This window comes from Balaenoptera ricei, chromosome 16, assembly GCF_028023285.1.
Source record: "Balaenoptera ricei isolate mBalRic1 chromosome 16, mBalRic1.hap2, whole genome shotgun sequence".
In the NCBI taxonomy this organism is placed as follows: Eukaryota; Metazoa; Chordata; class Mammalia; order Artiodactyla; family Balaenopteridae; genus Balaenoptera; species Balaenoptera ricei.
The window spans coordinates 117812452-117832451 of NC_082654.1; the positions used below are offsets into that span (position 1 = coordinate 117812452).

At 41.4% G+C, this 20000-nt stretch overlaps 1 protein-coding gene across 24 annotated transcripts in view; it reads right to left on the reverse strand.

The window, feature by feature from the left end:
- Window positions 1–16824: 16824 nt before the first annotated feature.
- Window positions 16825–20000, reverse strand: part of ANK3 (ankyrin 3) — a 687375-nt gene continuing 684199 nt past the window's right edge. For all 24 annotated transcript variants that reach the window (XM_059900926.1, XM_059900918.1, XM_059900920.1 and 21 more), the window contains one exon: window positions 16825–18243. The gene's annotated coding sequence lies outside the window, so the exon portion shown is untranslated. The remainder of the gene's footprint in view (window positions 18244–20000) is intronic.

The window sequence follows — 20000 nt, forward strand, 5'->3', positions numbered from 1 at the left end:
ACTGCCAGGGAAGTCCTGCCTTCTTTTTTAAATAAACAGACTGAATGCTTTTTTTTTTTTTTTTTGGAATCACCTTTAATAAACATCTTTGGTAGGTTCTGTAGTAACTGTGCTCACAGGATGAGGCAACATTCTTCTGTTATCCTTGTATGCATTTTGAAAACAATTTCAAAACAACCTAGAAGTCAAATCAAGATAGAAAAGGTACACAGAAAATTTGCACCTGATTCTCCACAATGTAATTTGTATACAAGTCAATATTTATACAAGCTGTATTGTTACATGTATATATTATTTGAGCCTGAATATTTTATCATGATTTTGAAGTCTTCTCAATGGCAAATGATAAAACATATGAAAAGTATTTGGGGCCAAAGAATTTATCATTATGACATTATGTACTGACCACTGAGTCCTGAAAAAGTGTCTTTTGGAAGGCCTAATTCGAGGACTTAAGTGTCTTGTGCACATTTATATTGACAATAGCACTACTTAAAATAAAGTAAAAATAAGGTTACAAATATTCCCTTTTCTTAGTGCTGGGCTTCTTAGAGATACCCATACCAACCTTCTAATCATTATGGTAAACATTCCTGGGATGCCCTTAGAAGAATTTAAAAAATTTTTTATTTTATATTGGAGTATAGTTGATTAACAATGTTGTGTTTGTTTCAGGTGTACAGCAAAGTGATTCAGTTATACATATACATGTATCTATTCTTTTTCAAATTCTTTTCCCATTTAGGTTATTACAGAATATTGAGCAGAGTTCCCTGTGCTATACAGTAGGTCCTTGTTGACTATCTATCTTATATAGTAGTGTGTACATGTCAGTCCCAAAATCCCATTCTATCCCTCCCTCCCAGCCTTCCCCGCTGGTAACCATAAGTTTGTAAATTTGGTATCTAAGTCTGAGTGTCTGTTTCTGTTTTGTAAATAAGTTCATTTGTATCATTTTTTTTTTTGAGTCTGCATATAAGCGATATCATATGATATTTGTCTTTCCTCTGTCTTACTTCACTTAGTATGATAATCTCCAGGTCCATCCATGTTGCTGCAAATGGCATTATTTCATTCTTTTTTATGACTGAGTACTTTTCCATTATATGTGTGTACCACATCTTCTTTATCCATTCATCTGTCAACGGACATTTAGGTTGCTTCCATGTCTTGGCTATTGTAAACAGCGCTGCAGTGAACATTGTGTGCATGTATCCTTTCGAACCATGTTTTTCTCCAGATATATGCCCAGGAGTGGGATTGCTGGATCACATAGTAGTTCTAGTTTTAGTTTCTTAAGGAACCTCCATACTGTTCTCCATAGTGACTGCACCAATTTACATTCCTACCAACAGTGTAGGAGGGTTCCCTTCTCTCCACACCCTCACCAGCATTTATTGTTTGTAGACTTTTTCATGATGGCCATTCTAACTGGTGTGAGGTGATACCTCATTGTAGTTTTGATTTGCATTTCTCTAATAATTAGTGATGTTCAGCATCTTTTCATGTGCCACTTGGCCATCTGTATGTCTTCTTTGCAGAAATGTCTATTTAGGTCTTCTGGTCATTTTTTGATTGGGTTGTTTTTTGTTTTGATATTCAGCTGCATGAGTTGTTTGTAAATTTTGGAGATTAATCCCTTGTCAGTCGCATCATTTGCAAATATTTTCTCCCATTCTGTGGGTTGCCTTTTGGTTTTGTTTATGGTTCCCTTTGCTGTGCAAAAGCTTTTAAGTTTAATTAGGTTCCATTTGTTTATTTTTGTTTTTATATTCATTGCTCTAGGAGATGGATCCAAAAAGATACTGCTGTGATTTATGTCAAAGAGTGTTCTGCCTATGTTTCCCTCTAAGAGTTTTATAGTATCCGGTCTTACATATAGGTCTTTAATCCATTTTGAGTTTATTTTTGTGTATGGTATTAGAGAATGTTCTAATTTCATTCTTTTGCGTGTAGCTGTCCAGTTTTCCGAGCACCACTTGTTGAAGAGACTGTCTTTTCTTCATTGTATATTCTTGCCTCCTTTGTCATAGATTACGTGACCATAGGTGTGTGGGTTTATTTTTCTGGGCTTTCTCTCCTGTTCCATTGATCTATATTTCTGTTTTTGTGCCAGTACCATACTGTTTTCATGGCTGTAGCTTTGTAGTATAGTCTGAAGTCAGGGACCCTGATTCCTCCAGCTCCCTTTTCCTTTCTCAGGATTGCTTTGGCTATTTGGGGTCTTTTATGTTTACAGAGAAATTAAAAAATTTTTTGTTCTCGTTCTGTGAAAAATGCCATTGATAATTTGATAGGGATTGCATTGTATCTGTAGATTGCCCTGGGTAGTATAGTAATTTTGACAGTATTGATTTTTCCAATCCAAGAACATAGTATATCTTTCCATCTGTTTGTGTCATCTTTGATTTCTTCCGTCACCGTCTTATAGTTTTCGAAGTACAGGTCTTTTGCCTCCTTAGGTAGGTTTATTCCTAGGTATTTTGTTCTTTTTGATGTGGTGGTAAATGTGATTGTTTCTTTAATATCTCTTTCTGATCTTTCATTGTTAGTGTATAGAAATGCGACAGATTTCTCTGTATTTCAGACTGAATGCCTTTGGGTAGGACTTGCACACAGCCAGTCTCCATCCCACAACACTGTTACAAAAATGGCTGCTTCACAATTTCTGTTGCCTTCCTGGCCACGGAAGGCATTTGAGTTTCTGTCCAAACTGTAAATACACTTTTAGTGTATAAGCTTCAGGGTAGTAACCTTTGTGTCTTATTCACTATGATTATCATATAGTAAGTTCTCAGTGAATAAATAGATGGATGAGTGGATAAACGAATCCATAGGGTTGTTCAGAAGCACTTCAGCTTTCGTGTGTATAGTCTCTGTCACTGCAGCTGCTCTGATCACTGAGATGGATGTTAGGTGGTTTCCTGTGGTCATCTCACCTCTAAGAGGCAAAACCTTGGACTAGAATATGGGTTTTTTTGATGACTCAGGCTTAGACTCATCTCATCATAGCACTTGAACTCAGTCACTCATTTTTTGGAGAGATTCGGAGAATTTTTCTTTTAAAACCTTGGCCAGTAACATGACAAGATTTCAACATCGTATACTAGTAGTTCTTTATGTCTAAATCTCAAACAAATCCAGGATAACTGAAGAACAAGTTCTAGAAATCCTATGGATTGGGAGAGGCTTTTTATACCTTTTCACACTACTGAAAATGAAAGAAATTGCATAGGAGGAGGAAGAGAGAAAAACATAGGAAGAATGTAAGGGAGAAGAGTAACAGAAATAATAGAAACCATTTTTTTCTTTCTACTTTTAGCACCTCTCTGCCCCAATCTCCTGTGGCCTTTCTGGTCTTTTTCCATGGCTTCTAAATTCCTGTCCTTTTTTTTTTTTCCCCCCACACATCCATTGAATCTGTGCCTTTTATTGTTAGCCTCTTTAAGTGTTTTCTGAAGGTAGAGTATATAAATCATAAACACAAAAGAATACTTCTGTGGGGAACCTTTATGTTTTGGGGGCACTACCCGATATCCAAGCCTCCTCCTGTTTGATGAAGCTGGTAGGAGGTGGAAAACGCCAATTGTGGAAATTGAAAAGGCCGTTTCCTTTTGACTCCTGGGCACTAGGACCACCTGAGCTCAGCCTATCTGATCATCCCATCTAAGACTTCGTGTCTGGAGTGAGTGTCACAAAGAAGCAAAGACAGTTTTGGGTTCAAGCCACCGCCAGCAGTGGTGGCTTTGAGTGTCCTTGACAAGTTGCAGGGTCTCCCTAAGCAGGCTTCTCTTGTGACATGACATTGGCTCCAGTTCCAGCCTCCCAGCTTCCCTTGATTTGTGTTCATTTTCCAAAGCTCTAACCTTTCCCTGGATTCTGTGAGCTGCTTGACATTCTTGCAGTAAACTCCTTTTTGCTCAAGTTAGCCAGGTGGATTTCCTTTGTTTTCAGCTAAGAACCCTGACTGGGTAACCTTTCCCTATCAGCATTAGAAAAGTACAGAGAAGAAATATGCAGGGAGTCCCCTGGTGGTCTAGTGGTTAGGATTTGGTGCTTTCGCTGCAGTGGCCGGGGTTCAATCCCTAGTCGGGGAATTAAGATCCCACAAGCAGCACAGCTTGGCCAAAATTAAAAAAAAAAAATATGCAGTCTTATTTTGTGACAGTTCTTACCTAAGTCCCCCTCACTCTTTGATTTTATTCTTTTTTTTTTTATCCTTCTCTTTCTTCTTGTCATTCCATAGCTATCAATACCTCCTTTCAACTCTATTTCAGTTCAAGCTAGTGGATTAATCATGCCAGATGCTTGTGTTATATCTGAATCCTGAATAATCAGCTTTCTTCTGTGTGAGATTGGCAAGTGTGAAAAATACTGGAAATCTCTTTGCATAGAATACAAACACACCTAATATTTGATGGTCAGGGAATGTATTTCCATGACAACAGGATGCTTAGGATTTTAGACAAATAAAGGGATGCAAATGTACTTAAAACCATTTTTTTTCCCCCTGCATACAGGCAATAAGCATAACTCTGATTTAATACTGGCCTGTAGAACTCATTTTAGAAGTCAAGAAAATGTGCTTCTTAACAAGCTATCTTAATCATTATACATTTTCCAAGACAAAAGCAAATTTCTCTCTCTTTTTTCCCCCCCGCTTTGGGGAAGGAGGTAAAGGTAGAGATTTTCAATTCTATCTGTCAAGAATGGAAAGATCTCTCTCTTTTTTTTTTAACAATTCATTTTCTCCATAAACAATGTGAAACATATGTCTTTAGTACAGTTTTCAGAGCAATTATAATGAGACACATTTAAAGATAGAGCATGTTTTTGACTCACGATCCGTTTACTTCCTGCCCCGCACGTACCGCTTCCTTTCATTCCTACCCAACCATGCTGCGCTCCTGCCACAGCACAAAGAACCTTTAAAATGACTCATTTGCTATGTCTGCACATTGTTCAGCTGGATTCTCTTAGTGCCCTGGTAACTTAATTCCTGGTCAGCATTTTGCTGTGATTAAAATGATAATAGCTACCATTACTGGGCAAGGACTTATACATACACGATCTTAAATGCGCAAACACCCTTGCCAGGAGGGGTTAGTATCCCATCTACATATGGAAAGATAATTTGCCCAAGATCACAGAGAGTGAGAATGTGAACCCAGGTCTGTCACACTGAGAAGCCTGTGCCTCTACCACTTCTGCATTCTGTCTCTTCTCGCTTGATGTCTTCAGGAGAATTTTTTTGGAGATATAATTGACAGAAAACATTACATTAGTTTCAGGTGTACAGCATAATGATTTAATATTTGTATATATTGCAGAATGGTCACAATAAGTCTGGTAAACATCCATCACCACACATAGTTACAAATTTTTTTTTTCTTGTGAGAAGAACTTTTTAAGATGTATTCTTTTAGCAACTTTCAAATATACATACAGTATTGTTTAACTATAGTCTCCATGCTGTATACTACATCCCCAGGACTTGTTTTATAACTGGAAGTTTGTACCTTTTGACCCCCTTCACCCATTTTGCCCATGCCGCTCCCCGCCCCCGACCTCTGTCAACTGCCAGTCTATTCTCTATTTATGAGTTTGTTTTTTCTTTCTTTTTAAAGATTTCACATATAATTGAAATCATATGATATTTATCTTTCTCCTTCCCTCAGGCTCCATCCATGCTGTCACAAATGGCAGGATTTCCTTCTTTTTTCTGGCTGAATAATATTCCATTGTATATATACCATGTTTTCTTCACCATTCATCCATCAGTGGACACTTAGGTTATTTCCATATCTTGGCTATTATAAACAATGCTGCAATGAAGATGAGTACAGATATCTTTTTGAGTTAGTGTTTTCATTTTTTTCAGTTAAATGCCCAGAAGTGGGATTGCTGGATCATATGGTAGTTCTATTTTTAATTTTCTGAGGAACCTCTGTACTGTTGTCCATAGTGGTTGTACCCATTTACAGTCCTGCCAACAGTGCAAGAGGGTTTCCTTTTCTCCACATTCTCACCAGCCCTTGTTAGCTCTTGTTTTTTTTGTTAATTAACCATTCTAACAGTTGTGAGGTGATGTCTCATTGTGGTTTTGATTTGCATTTCCCTGATAAGTAGTGATGTTGAGCTCATTTTTATGTACCTATCGGCCGTTTGTATGTCGTCTTTGGAAAAGTGTCTGTTCAGATCTTCTGACCATTTTAAAACTGGATTGTATTTTTGCTGTTGAATTACATGATTTCTTTATATATTTTGGATATTAACCCTGTATCAGATATATGAATTGCAAATATTTTCTGATATTCCTTAGGTCGTCTTTTTTTTTTTTTAATTTATTTATTTATTTTAACATCATTATTGGAGTATAATTGCTTTACAATGGTGTGTTAGTTTCTGCTTTATAACAAAGTGAATCAGTTATACATATACATATATCCCCATATATGTCTCTTCCCTCTTGCGTCTCCCTCCCTCCCTGCCACCCTCCCTATCCCACCCCTCTAGGTGGTAACAAAGCACCAAGCTGATCTCCCTGTGCTATGCGGCTGCTTCCCACTAGCTAATTATTTTATGTTTGGTAGTGTATATATGTCCATGCCACTCTCTCACTTTGTCCCACCTTACCCTTCCCCCTCCCCGTATCTTCAAGTCCATTCTCTAGTAGGTCTGTGTCTTTATTCCCGTCTTGCCCCTAGGTTCTTCATGACCTTTTTTTTTTTTTTTTTAAGATTCCGTATATATGTGTTAGCGTACGGTATTTGTTTTTCTCTTTCTGACTTACTTCACTCTGTATGACGGACTCTAGGTCCATCCACCTCACTACAAATAACTTAATTTCGTTTCTTTTTATGGCTGAGTAATATTCCATTGTATATATGTGCCACATCTTCTTTATCCATTCATCTGTCGATGGACACTTAGGTTGCTTCCATGTCCTGACTATTGTAAATAGAGCTGCAATGAACATTGTGGTACATGACTCTTTTCCTTAGGTCGTCTTTTCATTTTGTTGATGGTTTCCTTTGCTGTGCAGGAGAATTTTACGACAAAAGGACAAGTTCCCTTTAACTAGTACTTACATTTTATCACTCTGCTGCTTTTAAACAGGCAAAAAAACAAGGAAAATGTACAATACCTGGAAAGCTAGAGAAATCAGGAGAAAATAAGTCTTTAGAGCCTAGTGCTTTCTTGTTCCTGTTGGCTACACAGTAGCAAAGAAATAAAAGCAACAATGCCTTGAAATTAAGAATGCCTCCTCCCTGGGCCAAGATAATAGAACAGACGCTTGTGAAAAGCAAATAGGCTCTGAATGATTTCTGATGAATCAGCCACCGTTCAGTGTTCACTAGCAGTACCGTTAAAAACAACCTGTGTTGCTGAGGTGCTTTGTACTTTGCAAGGGACTTGTGTCTGAAGCGTGTGGTGCCTTTAAGTTGCCGCTGGATTGAAAGCTGCCACATTTGAAGGTGGTGTAACGGAAATAGGCTCAGGCAACAGGGAAGGCATTCGACAACAGTCCTGAATCCGGTTTCCTGACTCACCTTCTATCCCAACTGCTTGGTTGCCAAGCTCAGCTTGGCCTCTAGGTTATTGCTTTCAAAAGCCTCCCAGTGTCCTCATGAGAACGTGCATCTCCAGTCCTGACTGTGGCCCTGACTTTGGGCCCGTGATCCTGGATCCTTAGTGTGGCATTGTCTCTCATACCTGGAAGTCATCACGCTTCCATTGTGGACCCCTGCCCAGTCTGTACACAATACAGGCAGCTCTCTATTTGAATATCTGATTTGATTTTTGCAGGGAGTTCACTCTCATTATGACTTGGTAAGCTGTGAACTTTAGTACTATTTTGGATGATCAAGAGGTAGTTAAATCATCCAAGAATCAAAATCTTTTCATTTTAATCTTTTGGTGTAATTGTGGGTCCAACTCATAAAAAATCGTGTCTGGTTACAAGTTTCCCATGAGTCCGCCTTCACTCCTCACCCCGGATAGCCACACATTTTACACCTCTGTGAACAACAACAGAAAAACACTTCTCTTTTCTTGTGGTGCAGAGGAAGTGGATTTGGAGAAACAAGAATGAGACTGGAGACTATTGTGTCAAGAGTGGACCTTCCTTCTTTAGAGAAGGAGTTAGTGACTAACTTTAGAGAGGGGTGGGGCTGCGTGGTGGGGACAGAGGGGGTGTTTCTAGCAGGATGCTCCCTTTTGGCGTCTGAGCTGGGCATGCAGGCCCATTTGTCCAGGGGCACGGCTGGGAGTGAGGGCACTGCTGGAGCCCTGAGGCCTTGGTAGGCAGTGGGGCAGGGCTGGATTACAAGTCCCTGAGTGGACGTCCCCTGGCCTCTGTAGCAGTGGATAGCAGCATCCTAGAGCATAAAAGATTGTGTCACAGGTCTCATATCAACACCACTGCTCACAAACCAGAGAGGCCCAAGTAAGGCATTTTCTTCTGTTTTACCTCTCCGTATATAATACACCAGCACAAATCATAACAAGTAGGTAACATTTATGGAGCATTTTACTTTGTGCCAGAGACTTTTTGAAGTGCTTCATGTGGGTGATCTCATTTCCACCATTTGTGGTTGATAAAACGATCACCCCCGCTTCCCAGATGAAGAAATAATTTAAAGGTTAAGTGTAATGCCCAAGGTCATATAACGAGTACAGCATGATGTAAACTACATAAAAGCATGTATGCACGTGAAACTCTATTCTCTGCTTTAAATACCTAAAATTTGGGCCTGCTTTTGAAAACTAGTTTCACTTTTGGCTGACTAGTCATTTATGCAATCTAGAAGGCTGTGCAGAACAGGCTTTACATGGAGTTCACGTGTCTACTGTGACCCACTTGGTGTCTTGAGTAGCATTCAAGGCTGTCCATAGTGAGTTGCTCTTTCCATCCTTGCCTCCTGCTCTTTCTCCTGAAGTTCTGACCAGAACAAAGTTTGTTCATGCTTCTGGATGCCTTTATCCTTCTAGCTTCTTTGTTCCTTTTGCCTAGGCCTCCTTTCTTCACAATGTTAAGATCCTTCGTATTTCTCAAGTCCCAACTCAAATGCTGCTCTTTCACCAAGCATTCACTCATTCAGCTAGTGTTTATTAAGTACGTAATATGTGCAAGACTCTCAGCTAGGCCTTCTCCAGTTCGCTGTGTCAGGAGTAATCCTGAGTTCATGATTGCAATACAATCAACAATGGTAGCCAACACATGTAGGATTTTCTATGCGTCAGGACTGTTTTGTGCTTTATACACATAGACTTATTTAATACACAGCACTCCCCATATTGTCTTATCTTCTATTTATTTAAGAGCATGTCTTGGTGTTCTGATAAGATTAAAGCTTTTCGAGTCCATGAGTCTCAGCTCTTATTCTTTTTTACTTTTGATAAACAGCTGTGTCTAGGACGTATATACATGCCTAGGACGGTGACTTGGACATAGTATGAACTAAATAAATAGCATTTGACTTGAATTTGATGTATATCCATACTCATCTACATCCATACCCCACCTTCATCCCTTCTTACAGATTTCCAGTGTCTCTTGAAAAATCAGAAGAGCTGACAATTTCTGGGCTTGCATTCTTGCATTATAATATTTTGTTAGAGCTAGCTGACCACTGTGGTTTTAAGTGAGGCACATGCTCTCAGGTTTTCCACAGTCCCTACTACTCTTTAATGCCTTGCACCAGGCCCTGTAGCATCTGATTTTTGACTCTTGTGAAGCCAAAGGAGAATTTAGATTCCCGCTGCAGGTTGGCCCCCTCAGGGTAGGAAGAGTCGCAGCCGTTATACACTTTAGCCACTTAGTCTCTCTGTTCTGTTACTAGTCCACCAGCAAGATTTTTGTTTCAGCCAGAAAGATGGCTCATTTTCTAAGCACAAGTTTAGCAAGGGCTGGGCTGCCTTTGGGTGATTCAAACAGTCATCTGAAGCTCTGCTGTGATACATACCAGATGATTTTAACAACCTTCCCATCACGTGGCCTCGGTGCAAGATGGAAAAACACCACAATGATACCTGACAGTCAGTAACAAAGCTCTTGCAAGAGGCCGTGGAGGGGGAGTTGAATTCTAAATCTCTTCTCAGCAAGTCTGCACCGGGGGTGGAAGCTCAGCAACCCTCCCAGGAAAATGACATCTCTTTGATAGTTGACAGTGAGTCACTGAAGATGTTGCTGCTTTTCCTTGGTGTTCACAGATATGTGGCCTAAGCCATACTTGTCTGTGCTTTCCTCCACCCCTCATTCATTTGTTCAACAAATGCGGAGTGCCTGCTAGTACCAGGCCTGTGCTAGAGGCTTTGGATATAGCAATGAATAAGGAGGATAGTAAACGAGTGTACAAATAAACAAAAAGGATGATTCTAGTGATAAATGCTATGAAGGGAATAAGTAAAGTGGTGTGACAGAGAATTCTGGGGGGTGGGTGTCAGGCTGCTTTGGAGACGATGTGCAAGGAAGGCCTGAGGAGGGGACATTTGGAGATTGAGATGAGAGTCCCCCTGGCAGAGGGTAAGTACAAATAGGAATGAGATGAGGAGGAACTTGGCATTATTTGAGGAACAGAAAGGAAGCTAGTATGGCTACAACTGTGCTATGCAGAGCTCTGCACAAGATAAGGAACAGTCTGCGACAGGATAAGGAACTTGCACCAGATTGTAAGTCTGTGCACCCTTTCCTTCTCAAGAAAGGCTTACTATATTAAAAAAAAAAGTTAACTGAAATAAAGAACATGCTTAGTAACATAGTTGCTTTAAAATCTGGATCAGGTTTTTTTTTTTTTTTTTAATTTATTTATTTTTGGCTGCGTTGGGTCTTTGTTGCTGCACACAGGCTTTCTCTAGTTGCGTTGAGTGGGAGCTACTCTTGGTTGCGGTGTGAGGGCTTCTCATTGTGGTGGCTTCTCTTGTTATGGAGCACAGGCTCTAGGCACGTGGGATTCAGTAGTTGTGGCGCACAGGCTCAGTAGTTATGGTTCGCGGGCTCTAGAGCGCAGGCTCAGTAGTTGTGGTGCACGGGCTTAGGTGCTCCACAGCATGTGGGATCTTCCCAGACCAGGGCTCAAATCCGTGCCCCCTGCATTAGCAGGCGGATTCTTAACCCCTGCGCCACCAGAGAAGTCCCTGGATCAGGTTTTTTATCTCATTGCAACAGGCAACACAAAAATCCTCAGATTAAGACCAGTCCATGGACTATGCTTTATCACTGGTCTGGAGTGTAGTGAGAGAGAAGGGCAGGCTGGGAGGCTTTGGTTATAGAGGTGGGCAGAGCCACATCAGGCCCAGTTGGACAAGTGAAGGTCAGCTCTTCACTAAAATGCAATAAAATGCAGGTAAAAAAGTCAAGTGACTTCTTCAGACACTTAATGAGAGTTTCAGCGATTGAAATGGTGCTTAGAGAACAACCGCACTGCACCGAGGTGGAGGTGATGAGTCACCCGTCAGCTGACTCGGGAATTCAGACATTTGCTTATGCACCCCAGCTTCAGACTGTGTAATTCAAAATCCCATCTCAGTAGGTGTGCATAGCACGATCCAGGCGTGTGTTCATTCTGCAAATGCCAAGAGCCAGTGGCTGAGGTTGAACACCAGGGGCCCACAGGCATGTTTTGTTTGATCCACACAACATTACCGGGTAAAAAAATCAAACTAACTGCCAACGTTTAAAAAACTTGACAGCTGGGCTTGTATTCCCACAAGGCAGACTCTTAGAAGGGGAACGGGCTTACCCAGTACCTGCCACCCCTTCGTGTCTTCTCCCTGACTTGCATATGAACCGTGGGTTATGCTATACTAACGAATGACTGAAGAATCTCAGTGGCTGACTAGCAAGGTTTATTTCTGGCTCACACTGCATGCCCACTGTGGGTCGACTGAGGTTCCTCTTCACTGCAGGCCAGGGAACAGTCCCTCTGTGGAGCAACTCTGGTGTTGAAGTAAGAGGAAAAGGGAGCATGAAGAAAAATACACTATCTACATGGCCTTGAATGGGTTACGGTTTACTTGCTTTCAGCTCCACCCGGCAAGGCGCGCCAACCACCATGGCAGTGTTAGAGAGCCAGCTCTAGCGCTGCTCTTTATTGCGCTCAAGCGTTGACTTCCAGAGGGTGGGACGTGTGCCCAGACTGAGCATCAGTGTGTATTGCAGCATTGCTGGGGTCTGGCAAGACAGCCATAAAGAACGATAAGTGGTGAGGCCTGTGAAGCTGTGAAGGCTATTATACCCTCTGTGCATCCAGCGTTGCTCTTGGGACTGTGGAAAACACACTCCTTGTTCTTGGAAGTGCAGGACGTCCAGAGGAACCATCAAGGATGTAGACTTGAGCGCTGGGTGCTCGTGGGGTACTCATTTAGCTCACCTGAGCTACCAGGGTGGGTTGCCATCAGCAGCGGAGGCTTGGTGAGGCCGTCAGAATTAGGGGGGACTTGACGTAGGGAAGGTGAAGAACACTGAACATGAGTTGAGAGTTTCAACTGTTTTCACCTAAATTTAGAATCTTTGGAAGCAAGATGGCTTGTATTCTCTTGTAGAGTTTTAAGAATACCTTTGAAATGTTGTAAAGTTTTCTACTGACATTGATACTTTTGTCAGGCTCGAGTCTCACTTAATTGTGAAGAGCAGGTGTGCGCAGGGGCTTCCCTGAGCGGCTTGGGCCGTTCCTCTCCATCCGTCACGGCCTGCCCTGTTCTCCGGCATGCACTGCTGACGAGGGGCTGCTAGGAGTTTTGTTTCCACAAGTCGTTCCAGGGCTTCCTTTCCTGAGGAGCCCTAGATTTAGATTTCACGCAGAAGCTGTGTATGTCCTCCTCATGTTGAAGGCAGTGGGCAGGAAATTGATGTATTCCTGTCCCCAGGAGAGTACCTGAAAAGTGGCAGGCAGTGACTACACGTTGTTGAATGAGATGGATGGATGGATGGATTTGGAGAACCACATGATTCATCTTCCTCTTCCCAGTCACTCACTCTTTTATTCCATCTTCTTATTGGCCCTGAGAGAGACAGGATGAAAATGAGGTAGATGTTTGGCTTGCCGTAAAGAAGGAAGAATTTAAACAGGCTCTCATCAATTTGCCTTCTTCTCCTTCCTCCCATTAGATCAGAGACTGGGGATAGAAATGAAAAAAGTAGATTGAGTTTTAGAAGCTATAGGATCAGGAGGGACGGTGGTGGACAGTAAAACACAAGCTTGTCCAAAGGAGGCGGGTGTGGTTCTGCTCTACCTGTCACTTCTTCAGATTTTAAAAAGAAGCTGAAATCCACTTTTCATCTACAGTCTCCTGATTTTTTAAGAACTTTGGTTTTTTTCAAACTCTTTGTGGTCCAAACAAAACGTTGCTGTAGGCTGGATTTGGTCCAAGGGCTTCTAGGGTGTCATTTCTGGACCTCTGGTCCTTTATGGGCCTAACACTTAGCAATGCTGGGGTGGAACTCTTGAGGTGGTCAGACTTTTTAAAAATTTTGGATATTATGTCTGAAAGAGAGGAGGCTCAGCTGACTTTTTTCATAGAGACGAGGGTTCATGATGGGTTCTCCACTCTCTCGCCTGGTTTCTCAATGGCCTGTCAGTGGTGAGGATGAGGACTGAAGCCCATGGCCACGGGAGAGATGCCTAATTCAGCAGTGTGACGGATGTGCCGTTTGCTTATGAGGTAAACCCAGTTACTTAAGACTTTGTGGCTAACAAGGGGATTGCGCACCTGGAAAGGGCTAGTGGAGGACGGTGACACGAGTCAGTCCTTGGTGAGTTAAGTCATTAGAATCAACAACAGTGTTTTCTTTTGATTCACAGCTTGCTTGAGCCTGTAAAGAAAGTGGTGCCCAAGACGGTGCCCAGAGTAACATTTCCCATTTACTGTTCCTTGCCCTTTGACATTTGTTGATTGATTCATTCATGTACTCAATGCATGTTTTTTGAGTACCTATGTATGAGGTGTCAGGCAGTATTCTAGGTTTTGTGGATACAGCAGAGAAGAAAACAAAGTCCCTCCCTTCAGAGTGCCGTGCAGTGTGGTGTGAGGGCCTGGTGGTGTGCCTCACATGCTGGAACTCTTTTGAAAAGCTGGCAAATCATCATTCCTTCCCAGCTCTCAGAACTACGCCCTTGCTTGAGTGAGACGTCAGGAGAAAAGTGGCAGTTGAGGCTGGCGGGGGAAATTAGGCCGGGGGATCACCTGTTTTTCTGGATGTCAACAAGATGTTCTAAGGTGGTCCTGGAGAAAAAGTCCTAATGGTTCTTGCTTCTGGGGTGCCTCCTGTGGCCCAGTGGTTCCTCACTCCTTTCGAACCCCCGAGGGTATTCATCTCTGCTGTGCTTGGGAACTCCTTTGCAATTGGTGAGGAGCCTCAGGACGTCCTGTTGGAAATGCAGCCCTCAGGGTGTTTATTCCTCAACGCAGGAAGCACCAAGGCATAAGGAATAAAATGTCTTCACTGCAGGTTCACCTAGTTGTCGTTACTATTCATAGCCGTCAGTCATTGAGTGTAGCAGATACAATGGCAGATTTCTTTTTGCTCTTACGTTGAACTGTCTGCATTGAATTCTGTTGAAAAAACTGAAAGCTGTTGGGCCTGTTGCTAAGAACGCTCGTCGGAGTCGACTCTGTTATTTATTGATTTTGTATTGGTGCATGGTTAGCCGGATAACCTTTTGTCTCTGTTATTGAAAGAACTCTTGTAAACTTGGCCTCGAATCCCAATGTTGGAAATGTTTACTTATGGACTGTTTGATCATTAATTCGTGAAAGAGAAGCAGTGCCATATGACCAGGAAATCACACACCTTTTAATACGCCAGGGCCTCTTTAACAGATCAAGAACATCCAGAGTCACCCAGATAGGAAGTTAGCATTTAGATCACTGGTTTCTTCAGAAACTCACAGAAACTCACTCATCACAAGATGAGTTATCATTCCTGTGATTTATATTTCTGGGCTTCTCACATATCCCTGTCGTATAGCCAGATGTGACTTGATGCTCATAATAATAAAGGCAAGCAGACAACTTTTTCTGTTTGTTTATTTGCCCTGGAAGAAAACATGTCTTGATGGGACCCCAGGATGGTACCAAAATGAACATGGTGGGATATCAGGATGCCAAGGTAGAATTTAGTAATAGAAGGCTGGCTGCTTATGTGTTCAGTGAAGTAGATCCCTCTTAGAAATGGTGAAATAACCCTGCACAGTATATTGCCATAACTTGGCAATACAATAATGATAATACATTTAAATTTAAGAAACTCAGGAATTTGGTAGGATTATAAAATTGAAAAACGCAGCAAATATCAGGAATCTGTCCATCACAGTTCATTTTTTTTTAACGGCAATGTAAATCAAGGAAAGCTGAAATACATTTTTATAAGCTAGCAGGCTGAAGACTGTATATAACGCATGCCCGCATTCAATCCATGCATACATATATAAATATATACATATACCTATATATATGCAAATAAAATCTTGATTATCCTACTTCGGATACTTCTCTTTTTGAGTAAATTTATGCACTTTTGCTTGGCCTGAAGTTTAGCCCATCACGTGTCCCTAAAGTCAAATTTTCAGGTATATAAACATAACACCCATTTAATACCCAAACAAGTACACGTCACTGAATTTCTAGTTCAGGGTAAATACCTTTCTGTCAAGGACTGTGAGTCAGGAATTCATAACACTTAGATGGGAAGTTAGGATACCTGGATTTTAAAAAATCTTCCTGGGGTCTTGGTTTGCTCATCATAAGATGATTTTGATGCAGGGCTAAGGGTGCCAAATGAGTATCTTTTTACTGGGGGTGCCGTGCAAATGCAGTCTAGCCCCATTCTTTATGCACAGTAGATTCCCCATACATGTGTTCTGCATTGATACTGAAACCTGACTGGGAACAACTCGTCCCGTTTGGCAATAATCCTAAACGACAGAAAATCTGTGACACTGCTGAATGGCTCTAAGCACCCGTTGAATATTTATACAGGGACTATTACTATCAAAGACAGTATCTACTTCATAAAGTTGTTACGAGGACTGAGTTAATAAACGCAACATGCTTAGAATAGTCTGGCATACTGTGAGCATTCCATTTGCAGCAATGGTGATGACAGTTGCTCCTACCACTGTTACTATATGCCAGGCTCTGGGCTAGAATAAAAATTAAAACAGACACGGTCTCTGCCTTGTTGAATTTATCATGTAGTGTCTGATCACAAACTCCAGCACCTACAGGCCAGTCAGGGCACTCACAGTGTGAGAAATGGGGACGGGACTGTGGTGCCTGGAGACCCCAGGCCTGGCTGGAGCGGGCAGGGGCAGTGTGGCCCAGCAGGTTGTTGCCTTCTGGCATTGAGACTTGTGGTTGCTAAATCTTGCTTTTCAAGAGATGTTAGAAATTTGGGTTATTATGTGAAATCTCCCAGCTTACAAGCACGGACAGTGAATGTCAATTTAAAAACGATTGCTTTATGGGCTACAGACAACTGCTGTCTGAATGGTTCCTGGAAGTGCTATTTTACAACTTCTGTACGTGCCAGCTGTTACAGCCCCAATTCTCCACGTTTTGGGGGGCAGCTCATACCAGCTGTGGGCAAAGATCACTTGTCAGTCAATCTGTAATTTCTGGCTTCTCAATGAAATGCACAGAATTTGTGTTAAGTTGGGAGTTGGCAGGGCAGGACTGAATGTTGGGGACTATCTCTTTAGTGACCACAGAGGCAGAGGCACGAAACGGGCTGGTGAGGAGGACGGCTGCGGCCAGGTGACAAGGAGTTAAGACAATTACCTTTTGCCAGAGAACACAAGGACACTGTAGAGCACAGACAGGTGAAGAGTTTAACACAATTTATTTTATGCTTAAATAATCGACTAGGTCATCCAGTGTATGGTTTCTCATACATATGTCATTAGAGCTATGTGTCAATAAATGCTGATTTTATATGAATATAATCAACAAATTAAAGGATTTCACCAAAACCCAAATAAAAATGCCCTTTAAAACACAGCAGCCTTATTAACCTAATATGACATGGCTAGAATGGTTACAAATGATTGGCTTACTGAAAGGTGTCTACATCTTACAGCCAGTACACGATACAGGAATAAGTTTACAGCGTGCTGCCATTCTACCAGCTAAGAATTTCTGTGCAGTCCACTGAAAATACCCCTGCCAGGGGCCTCTGATGAGCACCGACCACCTCTAAAGCGGCAAGCATTACCCTTTTAAGCACTACCAGCACCCCCCTCCCCCAAAGCAACTACCGTATAGGTTATTTTTTTTTTCATTTTTAGGTCATTTCATTGAAAAATTGGCAATAGCAACAAATATTAGATGAAGGGCTTTGTGTTTACAGATAAAATCTTCTGTGTTGCAGTATACTGTAGTGTTTGCAAAATTGGAAAAGATTTAATCAAAATAAGGTGATACACATGCATCAAAATATTAGTATTCTGAAGAAAAAAATTTTTTTCACAGAACTACAGAATTCCTCATTTTGGGAATTATTTAAATTTGCAGCAGATTTTAAAGATTTGTTTTTTTAAAATCAAGCTAGCAGTTTTGCGTATACAAACATTATAATTGCTAATATACAAGAATCGGTGAAGATCCCCCTACCCATAACCCCTCCTCCTTCTTTTGGGGTGAAGTCACTTGAGACCCCCGTTGTGTTAAATGCATCTGCAATAGTCTCTGTGTTCTAAGAGGCAGTGCCTTATTGACATTTATTCCATTTTTCTGTTAGAATTTATACAGTGTTATTATTTACAGCAAAACTATAGATGTTTTAAAAAAGAAACAAATAGTGTTTATACCCTGACAGTTTGGGTCCAAGAAAAATAAGGCGAGCTGTTGTGGATTTAGTAATTTTAGTGTTTCTCCGTGATTTGATCATTCCATCTCCTTCTGTCTCTTCTGGCGGCAGGAATTTCTTCCTTTTGTAAATGACACCAAATTACTTGAGATAAACTGTTAACAGCATGGCTTCTCGTATATACACTGCATTGCTAATTGCACACGTGCCAATCCCGGGAATGAAAGTGAATTTTCATGCTCTGTAAATTGGCTCATGCTAAATTAAAATGTGAGTGGTTTTCTTTTCCTTTTTTTTCTTTTTGCATAAAAAAAAAAATCATGCCATTAATGTGTGGAAGCAGCAAACACACACACCATTCTCCGTAAATTTTTACTTCCTGCTGACTTATCTTCCATGAATTTCTCAGTACTGGCAATAAAAACAATATGATCCTGTGGATAGAGAAACAATAGGTGGTGAGTTTAGCTTTTTTTTCCCCCTTCCTTTTATTTATTTATTTATTTATTTTAAAGAACTTGCCAAAATCTTCCTTGCCATTCAGCAGAAAAGCCTCAGAGAATGGGGGCCCTCGACTTCCTAATGGGGTGGTTTAACACACTTTTTTTTTTTTAATTTTTATTTATTTATTTTTTTTAACACACTTTTGACTGAGGCGATTTGCTAGATGCCTCAGAGCACAAAGCCCTGAAGTGTGCTAGAAAGCTCTTTGAAGGCAATGAGCTTCTCTGGGTGACCCTGTCCCCTCCACAGAACATTGTTTCCCATATTAGGGGTTTCAGGGATTGAGTCAGAAAGACCCTCTTCTAGTTCTGAAGTCTCTGATGCTCAGGTCACTCACTGAGGCACTGGGGAAAGCCATTTGCAGACCTCTGGGCCTCAGTCTTATCTGTGAAGTAAGGAGGCTGACAGAGGTGCTCTGAGTTTTCCATCAAAATGTCTGGGGTCTTCAAGGGCACACTGGGCCAGGGATACGGAGTCAGGATGGAGCGTCTCGGTCATGCCTCTGTGTTTTATGATAAGCCTCTCACCCTGCAAAATGCAGCCTTTCAAAAAGGGAGAACAGTGTCCTTACTTCATTTACTATGAAATTGCTTTTCCATACGCAAATTCAGATTAAAGACTATCTCCTGCCATTGCAAAGAATACCTTCCCTTCTCCTGCCTCATGTCAGTCATGACAGGATAAATTAATTTTATTTGAGCTTTTTTATGGAGACTCCACTAAGAACATCTTGTCTTACTGGATAATACCTGCATAAAGTTATCAGTGTTTTAGAGCCAGTCTTACTAAGTCAAAATAAATAAACATCCTTTTTGTCAGAGGTTTTCATACTCTTGTGCAGTACTGCTCTTGGTAGGAACTCCTCCTCCATAAAACAAAGTTCTTCCTTCGTATGTCCCTTCCTCCTGATCAGTGTGAAAGGGTGACACCTGAATGCCTGCCCCAGAACGAGACATAGCCCCTAGAGAAAAGGCGAGTCAGGCAAGATTAATTTGGGGAACAACCCTGTTCACTCACATACGTGCAACAGACTATTTTTGCAGGTCCTGGAGAACCTTTAGAATTCTGCTTCTGTTGGGGCCTAAAAGTGTTCTCAGTGACCTTGAGGTTGTTTACTTACCCCAGACAAGTTTCTTTCCCTTTAGATGGATCTCCCGGGCTACCTTGGCTTCTGTAAACATGTTAGTACAGCACTTCCTCTGTCTGCCCCACCACGGTTCTGCCTTCCTTTTCTGTATTAAAAGTGGCACTGACCTCCATGCCCCAGGTCACTAAAGCTTGGAGCCAAGAATATCAACGTATCAATTCCTTCTGGGGTGATTTCAACACCTGCCCCACTCCCATGACTCTGCAGAGGTTCCAGAGAAGGAAAGTGACTCATTTGGGCAGGCCATGTCCCAGAGAATGTGCAAATCAGAGTAAGAAGATCAGGATTTTCTCACCTCTGCTTTTACCATCTATTCCTAATCTTCCAGGCTTCTCGGATGGTCCTATGGTAATGTTACCCCGGTGATCTCACTTTGTTTTCTTAGGGAGAATTCTTAGCAATTTTTTTTCTAATTGACCCTCCCCCCAACTTTTTACAGCTTAACTGATACATAATTTATATACCATATCATTCATCTATTATATATAGCTTGATAATTTTAGTAAATGTATATAGATGTGCAGTCATCACTACAGCCCA